This window comes from Acomys russatus, chromosome 5 (genome assembly GCF_903995435.1).
Source record: "Acomys russatus chromosome 5, mAcoRus1.1, whole genome shotgun sequence".
NCBI classification, from domain to species: domain Eukaryota; kingdom Metazoa; phylum Chordata; class Mammalia; order Rodentia; family Muridae; genus Acomys; species Acomys russatus.
Window position 1 is genome coordinate 23,439,466 of NC_067141.1, and position 13,656 is coordinate 23,453,121.

General features: G+C 49.3%; 1 protein-coding gene across 8 annotated transcripts in view; it reads left to right on the top strand.

Annotated features, from left to right (window-relative positions):
* The window catches only part of Kcnq1 (potassium voltage-gated channel subfamily Q member 1), a 332,780-nt gene that overhangs the window by 133,776 nt on the left and 185,348 nt on the right, over positions 1 to 13,656 (top strand). The window lies entirely within an intron of this gene.

The following is a 13,656-nucleotide window of genomic DNA, read 5'->3' on the forward strand; positions in this document are numbered from 1 at the left end:
CCACAGTGTGATTTCTCTGCAACACGTGGCTCAGATGTTCCCACCAAAGGCCAGTAGAGACAGCCATGTGACCGAGGCAGGTCACTCAGGCCCCTTCTGACCACTGCCCCACTGGGTACTCCCCTAGAAGAGTGTCTTTGTGTCAGGGTGCTAACGCCATACTCTTAGCCCCCCACCCCGGGATTCACATACTGGGACACTTCATTCTTCTACTAAAATTCATGTCTTTAGCCTTGTGTGCTTGGCCATAATGCTTCAGGCCTAGATTTCTTGTCTTTACTATCTTCCTGGTGCGGGGGCTTTGTCTTTGCAATGACTGAAGAAACTGGGACTCGCAGTGCTAAGTAACCAGATAGCCAACCTGGGGCCACCTGGGGGAAGGAAGGCTTGTCAGAGGGATGATTATAATCAGACAAGCCATGCCCACCCAAACTCAAAGGGAGGTTAGCAGCATCTCATGTTTGTAGGATGTAGAGAGTGTTCATGGGCTCAGAGAGAGCAAGCTATTGAAAAGCAGGGGTCACTCTCCCTCCTAAGACAGCCTTACAGGCCGACTGCATTAGCAGGCAGGAACAGAGGTGTGAGCAGGAGTCCAGACAGGCCGAGCAGGTATAGGCTGTCAGTGGACAGAACAATAGTTTACACAATGGCTAAGGCTCTCGATCAAGTCTAGGGCACAAGGCAACTCAAAGTGTAAACACTGGTGTCTTGTGGCTGATGTTGTGTGTGATATGACAGTGCCTGCTTAGGAGTACGGATGGTAAGTAGCACCATGGCAACCATAACAGGCCCCAGGGGATTGCCTGAGCCTGGAGAGGCCACTCTGCCTTCTTATCCTCCTGATCACTCCCCTCTTGTTGGTGCCCATTCCATTTTACTCTTGTGGCCACGGAGTAGCCTCCAGACACAAAAGCAGTTGCATCAGGAGTGGGCAGTGCTCTCAGCAAACCACCATTACACATGGACAAACATGCCTCACAACTCCAGGACACCGTGAAGTCCCTGAAGGAAAGCACCAGTAGGGTCCCAAGGGAGGGTGGGGACTGGGGAGACATGCCCATAGTTCAGTCCATAGCTGCCTCATTATCACCCCTTTGGGGGCAAAAGGCCACCTGCACTAGTATTGATGCACTCAAAGCTCCTGGAGCCAGACATCCGCTGTCCGTCTGTTCCAGAAGCACCCTTAAGCCAGTAAGACAGCATTGCTCAGAGCACTAGGCAAATTTTGATTAGCAGTCTGAGGTGGCAGAGCCTCAGAAACGCAAACAACGCTTTCTCAGTAGCTGTAGGCCTAGTGCCTCTCTATCTTTCCAGGTACCACAGCTCTTTTCAAGCTAGCCTCCCAGTCAAGTCTCCACCCAGGAATACACCAAGACCCTTTCTAGGACAAGGTCTTCTAAACACAGCAGCTGGATATAAGCCAGCCTGGGAAGATGGGAAGGTAGGAAAGAAGGAGCCTATGGTGGTGCTGAGTGAAAAGACCTAAGGTAGAGACTGACATCACAGGCCTGAGCAAAAAGATATGATCTAATGAAAGCAGAGTTGGGGTCAGAGTTGAGGCATCAAGGGATCCGAACACCCACATCCTCAGAAGCCAAGTGTCATTCTTGCCGGAAGTCCTAGCAAAGGCAATGACCACAGGCATGGTGTGAGTCAGGGTCCTAGAACCCTACGTGCTCCCAAGACTACTGGCCTTACCAAGACCCCTCCCGTCCTGGGGGAGCAGATAGGCCATTGTGGGTACGGTGTAAGGGGCCCACGTGCCCACACCAGGGCTGCATTCCTTCGCCTCTTGCACAGTCAGCCTGTTGATTGATGTCAGTAATTAAGCTAGGCTCCAGCAGCTCAGTGATACAGCTTGGCTCCTGTGGGCAACTGGCCCTATGAACCTATACTGAAAAAAAAAAGAGGCACACACCCTGGTACGTGTCTACCAGGGACAGCGATGTGTACTAGGGTCTTGCAGGGGGCAGAGTGGGTGGGAGGCAGTTGTTGAAAAACAGATCCATTTTTCTTCAGCATTTTACTGATGTTAAATGTATTACCATGCTGGGCCGGTTCCAGAATTCAAATTAAAAGCATAAATAAAGACACATTTTGTTTCCCATCTCAAGATCTCCCCACCCAGGGGCCCCAGGGAGGTGAGGTCACTGTAGCCTTGATTATGGGAAGGTCCCTGGGGCTGGGTGAAGCTCCTCTTTTCAGAGCCTGTTGGACACTGATAGTTGGACAGAGAGGCCAAGATGCAGGCCTATTGAAAAAACTAGAGAGCTGCTGGTGAACAGGAAAGGGTGCAGAAGACAAGGTAGTGCTCTGACCCCAGCTGAATAGGCAAGCACCAGCAGGCCTTGGCCAGCTCTGGACAGCTGGGCCTCAGCCTTGCACACACAGTTCAGTCAGATGCTGTCTTCCTGGCTCTAACATCATTGTAAGGGAGCCCTGTACTCCTCAAGCCCCCTCACCATGGATCCTCTACACAAAGCCTTACTCCAGGTTTCTGAGGGCCAAGCATGAAATAGAGACTAGAGACCTTTGTCAACATGTGGAGGAACTGCCCCAAGAGAGAGGGGTATCCTTACACCCAATAGTTAGGGTAATTCCCTAAGACCTGGTTTACTGGGAGTGGCTGGCAGGGGTCTGTGTGTATCCCAGGAGCCGGCATGCCCTTGTCACTCCTGTGGCCATCAGAGTTGCACGCATGTTTCCAGCGTCTGCTATCCTTCTTTCCTCAGGGAGGCCCCTCACATCCTCTTGAGGCTACGCATAAAGGCCTCCAAGTAACAGCTCCCTGATTCCAACCTGTGTCTGGTAGAGAGCAGGTATCCATGGCTCCTCATGGCCTCTCCTTTTCCAGGACTCCCAAAATTCCAGGAAAAAAAGAACCCTAAGACTGCTGCTCCTACTCTGACAAAGAAAGCATATCCTTAGCCTTGCCTGAGACGAAGCAAAGTGTCCAGGTACCTCCCATGGGTGTTGAATGGGCCCAGGATATGAGCACCTGTGGCTCAAAGCTAAAGACAAGTGTCTGGGTGTGGCCTCGGTAAGCTTTTCCTACGGCCACTTTGCCCCACCCTCCAGCTGATGGACCAATCAGGACTTGTCTGGAACCCACACCTTTGCCCCATCAGTTGCCCAGGATACCCACGATGAACATCCCCAAAGGCCAAGCCTACCTAGCCATAAGCACAATGGCCTACAGCTCAGCCTGGCTCTGCCATGTGGTTTCTTCCAAGAGGTTGGTCCCTGACCCCGCTCTGACTTTCCTGTTGTAACATTTTCGACTGGCAGCCTCATCTTTTATTTACTACTAACCAGCCTATCATCCCGCTCTGGGGTGAGGGAGCATTCAGGGGCCACCAATTCACCAAGATGGGTGGAGGAAAGTTTAGAGGACAGAGGGAAAGTGAGAGCACAGGCTAGGGCATTGCAAGAATCCCACCAGGTGCCCAAAAGCACCTCCCGGGCGAGCATGTGCTTGCCGGGCCTCTTGTGACATGACAGCTTCAAAAATCCTTGAGCAAAACCAGCCCCGCGTGCGTTAATTAGAATTTCCATGTCTTCAACTTTCTCCTGGACCCTGCAGAATCTCACGCCAAGACGTTCGAGTTTCTCTTTTCCAGGGAGGCCCGCTGTGGCCTGGCTTTCATCCACATCAATACTAATGTCTCCTGAATTCTGCGTTTGTCAGCGAGGCTGAGGCCAGCCTATGCCTTCTGGAAAGGGGGTGGGGGCACCAGTGGACCAGGGGCTAGCTCTTCTGATGGGACAGCTTTGTCTGGGGAGTTCAGGGCCTGGAGACAACCAGGACCTGCTGAGACACCTGGGTGAACACCCATTTCTCTTATTTGACTTCTCAACCTGCAAGTGTTGATGGGAGAAGACTGGGAGGCCGTTTTGGGGCAGTGTCTAGGAGGACAGGGAAGGGAGCTTGTCAAGAACAGACCAGTTTGTCTTTCCAGACTAGTGTCCTGTCTTCTGTGAATCTCCAGACCACCTCTGTCTGCACAAGGTGCCAAAGAAACCCCATGGGAGCCCTCCCAGGAGGGCTGTGCAAGGCTGTATGAGTCACAGGATCCCAGTCAGAGCCCCACACAGCCCCAGCCAGGCTCAAACCAGTCTCTGAAATGCACGGGGGATTAAATGTTCTCCTAATTAAATTAAAAGCGAGGCGGAGTGGCTCAGTGGGAAAGAGAAGGGACTGGGAATCGGATGCCCTCAATCTGGCTCCCAGCCTGCACAGGCCCAGCTGCAGGCAGCCCCCAGCACCCCCTAACCTTCCTTAGTTTCACTTCATCCAAGCACATGAAAATGGATGAAGCAACCTCCTAGAATTGTTCTGGGGGAGAGGACCACGGAAGGAGGGAGGCCAGTGGAGAGTAGTGGGATTGTACATACTACAAGGGTGATACCATAAGAGAGAGGCACCCCCGAATAGCACAGAGAGAGCCCCCAGACCTATCTCCTGTGTGCTTTGCCTAAGCTGGAAGTGGAAAGTGAACTATAGAGCCTGCTAAAGACAGAGGTCCAAAGTGGTCTGGTCAGGGTACTGGAGTAACTTATCCTTTTAAGCAAGGTGTAGCAGGAGGCAAGCCCCCTCTCTCTGTGCTCTTAGGCTGTGTCTCTAGTAAAGCTCAGAAAATACTGTCTTCTACAGGGCACTGTATTATAAACTTACATATGGTAGAAAAGGAACACACCAAAAGAATAAAGTACACAGATCTCCAGTGCAAACTTAGTGCATTTTCTCTACTTGAAACCCAAGCATCCTAAGAAAGCAACAGAAGCCTACTAGATCCCACTTCCGATCACCGACACGCCAAGAACAACCATAAGCTCACCTTCCAGCAGCTGTAGCTGGCTTTGCCTGTGTTTTAAATCTGCATTGATGCATCGCACAGCACATTCACCCCTGTATCTGGCACTTTCATTCACTGTGATGTCTGAGAAGCCCCCTGTAGGGCTGAAGAAAACAGTGGTCCCATGAGCCTTTTGTTCTCTGGCCCTCCACTCTGTGTGGCCTGGGATTTGCTTATTCACTCGACCACCCGTAGCCACTGGGCAGATCTTGATAGTGAGTTACTAAGAATATTCTATGCGTGTGTTTGGTGAACGTTATGGCTATTTCTGCTATTTGTATACCTAGCATAGACATGCTGGGTCACCGAGTGACTGGCTGTTTCCCATAGCAGTCACCCCAATTTTTACTCCTGCTTGGCAGCATGTAAATATTCCACACTTGGAATTTTTCCCTGTTTTGTTTTGTTTTGAGCCATCCACGTGGGTATCCAGTAGCATCAAATAGTGAGTGTAGTCTGTAGAAAGCTTAGCCCCATTCTACAGTCTCACTTGGTCACATCTATCGCCCTCTGTAAGACGTCTGCATCTTATAGTGAGAGCTGCTCTTCTTCAGTCGCTGTTTTACTTCTCTCTATCCTGGGTGTTCTGAATGTGAGTCATTTGTCAGATCCACACATACATTGTAAATACTGCCCCGCCCCTTGCAGGCTGCTTTGCCCCCACTCTTGGTGTCTTTTGATGAACAGAAGGTCTTAATTTTAATGTGGTCCAGTTAATCAAACGTTTCCTCTCTGGATAGTGCCATTTATGTCCTACTTAAGAAACTTTGACTACTCCAAGGTCATAAAGATATTCTGGTTTGTTCTAAAGCTTTAAAAGCTCACCTTTCACATGCAGATCTGCAGCCCATCTGGAACTGATTTCTGTGTCCTATGTGAAGGTCAAGATAAGCTTCTTTTTTTTCTTTCCCTTGGACATCCAGTCTGATACAGCACCATCCTTCTCCCACTGTCCTGCCATATCGACATCACTATAAATCAGCTCACTGTCAGCACACAGTTCTATTTCTAGACTCTCCTCTGTTCCACTGGTCAGCTTCAAGCTGTTCTCTCTGGCCAGTGCTCTCCTTTCATTATCACTGCAGTTTACCAGTAGGACCCGAGGGCTGGGGTATTCAGGCTCCCACAGTTCATTCTCACGGCCAGCTCATCTGCCTCCGTAAGGCCTTTACTTCGACATATACACATTCTATGAAAACCGTCCTCTCAGATGGCACTCTAATTGGGCATGGGAAAAGGGGTATCAGGGCTCTGAGAGAATCATGCCATGATTCGTCCTCCAGCTAGTCCCGTCACCTCTCTTCCTTCTTACTGCATCCTGCACTTTTCTGTATATTGGTTACAGCTTGCTAAATGTATTAGCTGATGGTTTGGTATGGTGTGGGCTCGCAATGGCTAAGAATGGTGCCTTCTAGGAAACCCTGGGAAGCTTGTGTTTGCTATGGGCTCACAATGGCTAAGGGCAATGTTTTCCAGGAAACCCTAGCAAGCTTGGGTCATTCAGTCCTGCTCACAGAACCCTAGAGCAGTTTTCTTAACTTTCATCTTATCTTCCTGTGTTGGTATATAAATTTCAGCAAATGGGGACAGCTATGCAGCCATGTACTTGATTTGGGGATCTACTTGAGAAGCATTAGACAGTATAAGGTGTCCCTTTGTGACTAGAGACCCCATGAGGTTATTGCTTGTTTGATCTGAGAGTCTTTTTTTTTTTAAACTGCCAGGTACTCCCTGGCATATGTGTCAGATGTGCAGCTTGGTCATCATGTGGGCCCCCAACAATTGGAGCAGGGACTATCTCTGACTCTGTTGCCTGTCTTTGGATTCTTTCCCCCTAGTTGGGCTGCCTTGTCTGTCCTTGGTAGGTGAGGATACACTTAGACCTGCTGTGACTTGAGGGGCTAGGGTGGATGGGTACCCCTTAGGGGCTCCCTTCTCTGAGAAGGAGAGGCGAGGATGGGGCAAGGGCGGCATAATGGTGGGACTGGGAGGAGAAAGGAGAGGGGGTTGGGATCAAGCTGTAAAGTGATTAAAGAAAGAAAGAAGAAAAATAAAAACCTGCCAGGTAATAATTTTCTATAGGAAACAAATGGGCCAGTTTGTATCCCAAGTGCTGTCCTAAACAAGATGAACTTGAAGACTTAAAAGTACCAGGCTCAGGGCTGGAGAGATAGCTCAGAGGTTAAGAGCACTGACTGCTCTTCCAGAGGTCCTGAGTTCAATTCCCAGCAACCACATGGTGGCTCACAACCATCTATAATGAGACCTTCTGGCCTGTAGGTGTACATGCAAGCAGAGCACTGTATACACAATAAATTAATAAATCTTTTTTTTTCTTAAGTACCAGGTTCTGGGATGATATGAGAAGTCTATAGGTTCTGACTAAAGCTTTAGGTGGCCAGGAAGGGGCTCAGGAGCTGTTTTGACTCCTGTTAATAGAGGGGAAGGCAGGGGCGTGGCACCAATAATTGTGTTCTGAGGAAGTAGGAGGTGGGATCAGAGGACTATGTCTTGTGTGTTGCTGGCATTTGATCCCATCATCCTTGGGCTAATTTGCCAGCCAACTCAAGCAGTTACCTTCAGTCAGACTAAGGAGAGGGCATTAAGTTGTTCATCCTACCTTCCATTGGCCCTGCAAGTGACAGGGAAACTATAGCAGCCTCTGTATTGGAAGGATAAACCCAAATGTGGCCACAGTGTTCACAAACTGGCTTTCAGTGCTAAGAATGAGCTAGCCTGGGCTGCACTTCTAGTGCTAGGGCTGGTGGCAGATACATAACTTACATCCGCATAAGCTGAAGAACTCTTAGTGAGTCAGTCCCCAGCTCTACAGAAAGGGAAGCTAAGGATCCATGAAGGGCAGAAACTTGCTACTATCACATAAGAAACACAGGCAGAGCCAAGCTCATTCCGAGACACACTGTCGGCGGAGGGAGCCTAGGTCTCCTTTGGTGAAGGTCAGGTTGAAGTCCTGAGGGTAGTGAGCTGGCCCTTGAGCAGCAATAAGTGAGATTCTGTGACCATTATGTAGATGTGAGCAGTCCACGGTGGGTTTTGGGTGCTGGCTTTCTGATCACCATTTGCCATGAGAAGAATTCTATTGAATTCAGCCTCATAAGTAAACCATGGCTGGCACTGCCACATAAGGAAGCCAGGAGCCTTTGCTGGCTTCTCCAGATCTCATAGACTAGGATGACCTTTCCTCCCAGGCTCCTGATGGTGTCCCAAAGCCCATTTGCATCCCTTTTAGGAAAGTTCAGGTGTCCTGGCTAGAACACCTGAGATACATGTCCTTAGCAATGACCAGCTAACAGGGGTCAGACTGTAAGTCTGTCAGGTCTGGCTGGCTCCATGAGAGACCTGGCTGACATTTTGGAAGCATGGAGGAGGAAGGAAAATATAAGACGGAGGGAAGTGGAGCCCAGGTCTGCGTTCCAGAACCCTCAGCTCACCATCCACTTAGATATTCGGCCTAAGTAAATTCTCCACACATGCGGCTACAGCCCCAGAAGCTCAGAGATACTTGGCAGAATCCCTGGTAGCGTCTTCTACTCCACGGGGCATGAGAGCAACTTAGAAGGGAGTAATCAGAAGGCTCAAAGAGAGATAATTGGGGAAGGGTGCCATTGAAGATGTTTCCAGAGACAATTTTACTCTACCTGGCTTTTCTCTGAGGACCCTGGCTCTAAGCCCTCATATAAAATCAGACTGCACTGCACTCAAGGTGTAACTCTGTCCTAACGGTGGCTTGTGATACCCTACTGAAGAACTGAGGCAGAAATAAAGCTGAATTTGCAAGGTAGTAAGAAGGTGTTTGTGAGATGGGGTGGTAGGCAGGGGAAAAGGATGAAAGGTGAGGGTTAGAGAGCATGCACACACATATACATACTCACTCTGAGGCAGGGTTCTTAACTAAATGGATCCACGTTATCCTGCATTAGGGCCTAACCCTGATGCCCCCAAGAGGTCCACTGAGGCAGGTAGCACTAGGCAGCCGTCCTCTGGGCCCCACTATTATTCCTTGGGTAGCTGGTCTCTGTACCTGAGGTGAAAATGGTAAGGTGAAAGTCATATTGGGATTTAAAATGCTCATTTGTTCTGGGACTGTCCCACTGCCCTGGCCTTGTCTACACTTAGGCCTTGTGTCTGAGCCAACTCCCTGTGTTAAACTGAATAACTGTCCTCAGCTCCAAGAAAATCTTTCTTCTCTTGCCTCATTCTCTCTCTTGTATCTTTTGGAGGTAGGCTTGCATTTATTTCCCTCATGTTTGCATATGGAGAGTGTGTTTATTTGTTTGTCTATCTTTGAGACAGGGTTTCTCTGTGTAGCCTTGGCTGTCCTGGAACTCACTCTATAGACCAGGCTGGCCTCAGAAATCTGCCTACCTCTGTCTCCTGAATGGTAGGATTAAAGATTTGTGCTACCACCACCCAGCTTGGATGTGTTAAGTTAAATTGAAACTCTGCTAATCTGCAATACACTGAAATGCTCTTTTTCAGAAAAACAAAACAAAACCTACCCTATGAACTCTACCAGCTAGGTGTTTGGGCTCCATGTGCAGGCACCTGGTGGAAAGCATGGGAGCCCTTCAGTGGAGTGCTTGACAAAAGGGTCCAGGCATGACTGAATTCAGCATGCTGTGGGCAGAGGGGGACAGGTAGAGCTGTCCACCCCAGAGGCTCAGGGCCTCACTTAAGACATTCTACCCTCTGGAAATGTGACTTAGCTATTAGAGAGTTTGTTTATCATTTATAAAGCCCTGGGTTTGACCCCAGAGGACTGCATAAACTGGGTGTAGCTGTGCACTCAGGAGGTAGAGGCAGGAGGATTCACAGTTCAAGAATCATCCTCAAGTGACAATGGGTAGCTTGCCCTACATGAGATCTGTCTCAATAAACAAACAAAAAGATATTCTTTCGTTAGGTTCCCCATACTCCATGGTACCAGGCCTTTCTTCACCAATGTCTCATCACTGGGCAATGGCCCCGTCATAGACCCTCAGTCGACCATGTGGACTGTGTTTGAGTCACAAGATCCCTGGAGGTGCCATACAATAGAAAGACCAGAGAATGGGAGTCAACAGGAGAGGAGAGAGTATAAGGCCACCCAATGGCAGGCCCAAAGTCAGAAGGCAGGCCCAATTCTTACCCCTTGTTGTTTTTCTGGTGGGACCTGTCCCTTCTCTGTATCAGGTTCTGTCAGTCACCTCCAGTAGGGCTAGATCAAATGGCTTCATCACTTCTAATTGCCAGGGGCATCTCCATGAGTACCACATCCTAGCCATCTGAATGGACACTCAAAGCCTAAGACTGGGACAGGAAATCCAGGGATGGCAGGCTCTGCCTAGAAGGAGAAATTGGTAGAGTTGAGTTATGGTGTAGTTACTTAAAAGATGAGATCTGGAACTGGCCAGAAAGGCCATAGTAACACTTTACAGAACACCCAGAAGACATTATTTTTGACCAAGCAACAGGATCAGACTTTTAGGGCCAGAAACAGAAGAGAGAGGCAAGCTGAGCACCTTGTGGCATCTGGAACCAGGTGAGATGGCGAGGCCCAGATTGCAAAGCTTCAGTCTCCTCCAGAATTAATCCCAGGAGAAATAATCCTGTTTACCGGGAGGCTGTGGCATTAAGATTAGTCTCATTCTCAAACAAAGGGAGCTCAGCACGGCCTTTGAGCTGAGCCTCTGCCTAGGTAGCAGGCCTAGTTGAGCATGAAACCAAAATGTCCACCACAATCACTCACTCATTCACTCTGATGGCTGCAGAAAGGTTACCACATGAACCCTCCCTGGCTGGACAAGCACGAACCCCAGTAACTTAGGCTAAGGAGAAGCTTAGCATGACGAGCCAGTCTCCCTTGCCACTGCTGATCACTACTATGACTCATTAGCTAAACATGTCAACATTTATAAATGTACAACTCCTGGGGATGCTGGATCCCGGGGCTTGGAAGGCTTAGGTTGGGAAAGAGATTCTCTGCTATATTGGAAAGTTCTAGTGGTGAAGGGGCAACGGGAGCCCAAACAGCAGCCTCTTCATTTTCGTGCCCAAGAACGTTACAGGCAGAAGTAGTAGGCTAGAAGGATTTCCTGGAAGCAAGCATGGGAAGATATGAAAGCTTAGCCCTAGGGGGATGCTAGACAGAGGAAAGAGTATAGTCTCTGATAGGGTGAGAACAGGCATGGGGGGGGTGGGGGGAGGCGGGGGGGCGGGGGAGAACCCCTCTGTGCTTTTCAGCTGTGTGGAGCTCACGGTGTGACCTTCATTTTTACTGTTGGCTGTTCAAAATGGACATGGGTTAGGTCTTGCCACTGGTGGGAAGGGAGGAGTGGAAGCTGGTTTGCTGGGGCCACCCAGGGTGGGCTCAGGAAGGAAAGGAATGCGACTGAGGCTGGGTGGGGCTAGGGAGAACACAGCCAGTTGTGGGTTTTTCTTGGGGCCCCAGAAAGATGTGAACGGACACGGAAGCCCCTTTCTCCCAGCCCCAGCGTGCACACTAGCATCTTTCTTCCTCAGATGGCTACTGAAGCTGGAGACCAAGGATTCCCTCTGGAAATCTGAATTCCATTCACTTTTGGCAAAGAGCAGCTTCCTGCTTAGGGAAGGTGTGCGCATGTGTGTACTCACAACCGCAGAAACTGGTAGAGGGGAGGGACACGTGGGTGGGTGCTGTTTGAAGAGATAGTAAGATGGCTCCAGTGTCTCCAGGCACTGGATGGCACTCGCAAAGCCTTGTCTGTAGGATTAGGTAAATATCTCCAGGGAACGAATCAGAAACGTGCAGCCTGTGCTGCCTTTGAAATAAAGCTCTGGCTTAAAACCATCACAAGGAAACGTGCCTTTGAATTGGAAAGCCAGAACTTTTTGCAAAATAATTCAAAAAGTTTGTTGAACCTTAAACCTTTCCTGATGACTCCTTCCTTCTGAACTTCACTCGTTAAAAGTTGCTATGATCCCAACCCCATGCCAGACCAGCTTCCTGGAAACTCTCGCCAACTGCTGGCCTTTGGAAAGGCTTGTCACCCTAATAGCTGTATTTAAAAAAAAAAAAAAAAAAAAAAAAAAAAAAACAAGCAAGCAAGCACTGGGCACCTTGGCTGCAGGATCTGAAAAGTCCTTTGTGTTAGCTCCAGCTGCAGAGTTTTTCCAGGCCTCCCTTCTGGGGCTGACTGGAGCAGTTTCTCTCCGTTTCCTCTTATACTGGCGGGTACTCAGCTGGCCTCTTCCCGCCCAACTTCTCTGCCAGAGCCCAGGTGGGCAACAGGGATGCCAAGGGCAGAATCCATAGACAAGCCTAGCAAGGGCATGTCTTGAGTAGGCAGGTCTGGGGGTAGGCTCACAGCTTCCTCGGTCATCCTCCCCAACTCCTGGGACTTAGCAGGGAGGAGTGAGGGCCCCTCTTAGGTCAACATTGTGTCATATCCCACAGAACAGACAGAACTAAACCAGCTCTGGAGCAGGGCTGTTTCAATAGTGAACACAACGCGGCCTTTCCCAATGCACAGTTTTGGCAATATGAAAGGTGATTGTATAACAGGGGTCTAAGTTAAATTTAAAAATAAATTACTTTAGAAAACATTTAGGTTAACAGAGACACAATGAACTGAAAGATGAACTAATGTCATTCTTCACTCATCAAGTCAATGATTACCTGAAATGGAGGAAAGTTACATTAAAAAAAACACTTTGATATTTAATGAGGCACAATAGAACATGCCTCCCTAATGCTTGTCTATAAGAATCATTCCACTTAAACTTCTGTAATGACCAGACTCCTGTAGCGATCTCACGTCCCAGGAGGTGCCCGCCTGTGCAATGGGGCGCAGGGCACCCTTCAGCAGAGGGTTGCTGCACTCTCTGGGAGCCTGCCCAGGGCCTGCCCTGACTCTGGCTCTGCCTTTTGCTTTCAAAACCTTCTTTGTGCTAGAGCAGACCCTGGTCCGGAGTGACATGAACCAGAGACTCCCAGCTCCATGCCTGGAGAGCGGCTGCTCACGGGCGTGCTGTCCGCCCAGCATGCACGCTGTGGCTGCCCACAGCCGCTCCCAATCGGGAAGGGCACCTGCCACATTCAAACAAGACTTTTATAAAGTATTAATGCTGTGCTAAGAACAAAAAAAAATCACAACAAAGCACACTGCACATCAGAGTGAGCCTTTCATAATACACTAATATTATGGGATTTTTTTTTTAATGAAATAACACCACACACACTTATGTGCATATACACAAACTGAACAGTGATAAATAAATCAGGGAACAGAAGGGTCTATGGTAAAAAACTAAGGATTTCCTATGCTGGCCCTAGCTCCCAAGTTTCCTTTCCTAAACGTTACCACTATTTTCAGTCCTGCTGGGTCTTCCCAGGGACTTTCTATAAACAATGGTACGTGTCTCTGTGTCTCCTTTTGACACAGGTAGCGCGCATTGCTGTACACTTGTGCCATGTGCCTCGTGCACAGGTGGGTGCCGTAGTCTTGCACTGGCTGCACAGGACTGGCCTGTTATGATGTGTTGCATCTGAGTAGCAGTTTTACTTAACAGATGCACATTCAAGCCAGCCGGGTGGCAGTGCTGCTTTCCCGTGGCTGGGATGCCAGTGTGTCGTAAGGGGAGCCTGGCCTTTGCTCTCGCCCAGGCCCAATGTGCTCAGGGCTCTTCTCGGGTTGCCAGCTGGTATATTCCTGGAAGCAGCCCTATTTCTACTCAACATGTGGACTCGATCGTGCCTGGCGGAGCCACGTACATGGTGGTGCAGGATCAGAAATACCACACTAGGTGTTCAAAAGCCACC